Source organism: Puntigrus tetrazona, unplaced genomic scaffold (genome assembly GCF_018831695.1).
Source record: "Puntigrus tetrazona isolate hp1 unplaced genomic scaffold, ASM1883169v1 S000001170, whole genome shotgun sequence".
Lineage (NCBI taxonomy): Eukaryota > Metazoa > Chordata > Actinopteri > Cypriniformes > Cyprinidae > Puntigrus > Puntigrus tetrazona.
This window is the reverse complement of record NW_025048756.1, coordinates 165401-169208: the sequence shown is the minus strand read 5'-3', so window position 1 is coordinate 169208 and position 3808 is coordinate 165401. Positions and strand designations below refer to the sequence as shown.

At 37.2% G+C, this 3808-nt stretch overlaps 1 long non-coding RNA gene across 1 annotated transcript; it reads left to right on the top strand.

Moving 5' to 3' along the window:
- The first annotated feature begins 613 nt into the window (after positions 1-613).
- On the top strand, positions 614-1342 carry LOC122341208. Its single transcript, XR_006250450.1, has 3 exons — positions 614-721; positions 1011-1068; positions 1178-1342. It is a non-coding gene; the product is annotated as an uncharacterized LOC122341208 (long non-coding RNA).
- The last annotated feature ends 2466 nt before the right edge of the window (positions 1343-3808 follow it).

Below are 3808 nucleotides of genomic sequence, written 5' to 3'. Positions count from 1 at the left end.
TGGGTATAATTGGTTGATCATACACCTGACTATATCAGGTATATGATCAACCAATTATACCAAACAAGTGCTAATGATCATCAATGTCACACAAAGATTGAAACTGAACTGAAGTCATGAACTGAAACAGAAACAGCTTTGTAGGAGGCTTAAAACTGGGTGAGGAACAGCCCAACTCTGCTACCAAGGTTGTGAAAGACAGTTTCAAGTCATGACAAGATTGAGCACAGCAACACGACACAAGGTTTATTTACAAAGTGAATGAAAGGATGAAGTGGGTGCGTCGAGTGGGTGCTCCATCCTTTTCCCTCTGTGTTGCAGTGAATCCGTGGGTGCTCTGTGGGCCGATCGGTCACACGCGGCTATCTGAGACACAATGAGTCGATGCTCATCTTCTGCTATGCCACGTGTGGCTTTATAGCCAGGCCGGGATGAGCTGCAGATGTGACCGATCAGCCGGTGATGGGTGCAGCCAGGTCCACGGCGTTGGTTGCCAGGGCGACGCCGATTGATCCTCGGGACGCTCGTCACAGTAGTTCTACTGCATCAACGAGGTCTCTCCCAGACAAAAATTTCAATGCAGACTGGGGTTTCAACAACTCGACAAAAACACACTCGACACTAACATGTAAAAACATGTAGGATCATGTCATGTTAGGATCATTTTTATGTTGTTTCTAATTTTACAGAAGCATTGTAGTGACATCATTCCACATAGAAGGTCAGTCACTAACGTGTGTGTGTGTGTATGTATGTATGTGTGTGTGTGTGTGTGTGTATATATATATATATATATATATATATATATATATATATATATATATATATATATATATATATATTTGTAATATTTGTAATATACTTAAACTAACTCGTTTAATTTCCTTCACTTCATTTAAAGTGTTCATCTTTTCTCTCTTTTGACATTTAGTTATGCAAGTATACAAAAGGTTGCAAAGTTGTGATTTCATTAAAAAAACTCAAATCATATGTCATCTTTACTATTTCAGAGACCTCATCATTGTGACTTTCCACATGTCTCCAGTTTGGGGCACTCACTTCATTACAGTAAGTGTTGTTTTATTTAACTAAATATAGTGTGTTCATACACAAAAGTGTACTTGTTCACTTACTTGGTAAAAGTGTTAATGTTCTCACATTCTTTTTTTTTTTTTAGGTATGTGAGTCTTGGGAATGTGGCGATTGTAAAGTGTGTGGCACAGAAGTATCCAGTAGGTATGAGTTATTGAAACTAATTCTAAGCTCAAACATGGACATTTTGGGGCTAGGTTCAGGCATCCTATGCAGCATACCCCTCTGCTGTGAGTAAGACATAAATGCTGAAATGTGAAAACCTGTTGTATGTATAAAAAGTGTTTAATACCTGATGTATTTGAAGTAAAAGAACTGCTTTTCTTTTTCTCTTATATTTTATTTCATTGCATTTTCTCTAAGGGTCCTTGTTGTTTCAATTGTTTTAAACAAATATTTAGGAGGAGAAGGGACCATTTACATTTGTGTTTTGTGTTATAGATCAGGAGAAAGCACATCATACTATGTAATGATATTACAGTGTTACCTTGAAAATGTGAAATTAATGTTTGATGTTTAAGTATGGTTCCTTGCTGATCCCTGTAACTTGTATGCACAGAAAAATGTAAAGTAAAAACTAAAAACATAACCATTGGAACACTGTGTTTTGAAGGATTCATAAAACTTTAGAAACCGGTTGGCTTTATTTGTTAAGCACTGCAGTATGTCTTCTATTTTTTGGTCAGATTGTATGTTACTTTTGACTGATGGAGCGATTACAATAAATGTTTGAAAATGCAACTTGTTTTGACTTCATTTAATACAAGTGTAAGGTGACTATATAAACCAAGTAACAATAACTTATTGAAAATAAATAAAGTTTAAGTATTAAACAAGCATAAATCCCAGTTCATCGGTTATCATAAAATTGATTTAATTCATTTACATTAACTGAACATGAACGGGTGAAGCTTAAACAATTGTTAATTTTTGCATTAACTTTATGTGATTTAAATGGATGGAAAATTGACATCCAATTGAATTACATAAGTTTTAACTTTTGGGGTTGAATATTTTTTTGAGTGCAGCTTGGAGCGAGTCGATGTCAAATTGAAAATTTTTATTGAAAAGCTAACATTTCTGTGTTACTGTTCAAGTGTTTTCCAGATCCAATTTATTTCCCCTACACGACCAGTTAAATACCCTCGTTACAAATGTAGCATTTTAACATGAATTGCAAATACCAAAAAAAAGCAGGACTAAATGACCTAAGCATAAATGAATGACAATAAACAAATGTGCTCACAAACAGCTACTGATTATATATTTATGTATATAATATATAATATAATCCGTTTTAAATGATTTTAACACCACAAAAACACTTGCATGTCATCATCTCTGTAATTTACGTAATTATATCAATAATTAGTGTTTTCTTAGTGAAGTATAAATCCATATATATATATATATATATATATATATATATATATATATATATATATATATATATATAAACAGGGAACAAAAGTGTTAGGGACCATGCATTTAAACTCAACCAGACACAAATCAGTGGTAATCATCAGTTTTATTTAAACGTAACTGGAAGAGAAGCCACATATAAAAAGCACTCTCATGTTTTTTTTTTTTTCATCTTAAAGAGAGGGGTGGGACCAAAAAAGAAGCCAAACATGTAAGCCATTATAAAGAGCATAAGAGATGGGCACTATAAACCAGATCATGCCCTCAAACAGCTTCCGAATCATTAACTGGGATAGAGTCGCCAAAATCATAAGAGTCCAGCCGAGCATGTAGAACTGCAGGAGACGGCGTCTCTTCACCAGACTGAGAGCGAACATGCAGAACCCAGCAAGGTACAGGGCAAAGGGAATGAAGCCATCTGATTGGCTGAGCAGGCTTATAGGCTCCTTCCTCTGCACCAGAGTGAAGAAGTTGTCCTTGAGCGTTTCCCCAGAGAGGAAGTAGTCCATGTACATCGGGAAGTACCAGCTTAGCGTGGTGAACCATGGCAGGTGTTGCCAGGGATAGCCGATTCTCATCATCTCATGGAAGCCCTTCATCTGGACGAACAGCACAATCGTCATCAGAGCCGTGGGACTGAGGTAAATGCTGCAGAAGAATCCAAAGCTCATAGCCAGGGTGAGGATCCCCTTCACCCAGTCAGTCCTCCATCGCTGGGAAAGGCCTGAGAGGACAGTGTCGAGACCCTCTGGGGTGTCGTCGGGAGGGACAGGAACTTCAGGAACCTCAGAGTCTGATTTAGTCTCAGTGTCCGAGGCTTCATACGTCTCCTCGTCCTCTTGCAGCTCTGATGGAAGGGCATCTGAATAATCCTTTTAGAAAAGAGTCAATTCAAATAATGGTTAGATCATTTCACAAATAAGACTTTAGAGCAGGTCTTGATAATCAGTTGACATTTGCAGTTTGCTAGTCTTTGTTTGTGATTGTTAATAAAAGATGTTTGAAACTGAAAGACAGACAGAGCCAAGGCTACTTACAAGGTATATATACTTGATTTCCGTTTCAGCAGGAATAGACATGGGAACTTGGTCATTCATGCAAATCTCTGAATGAGTGGTTAGCAAGCCTCCATCACTCAGCTCAATGCCGATTTCATCGCTGCAGGAATGCACGCCTGGTAAAAGAAAAAGAAGAGGTGTTACGAAATATGACGCACGATTTATTGGATTTATATATACGTAGATGCTACATGGAATATGTATGCTTTTAGAAATTTTGTCAGTGCTGCGGGATT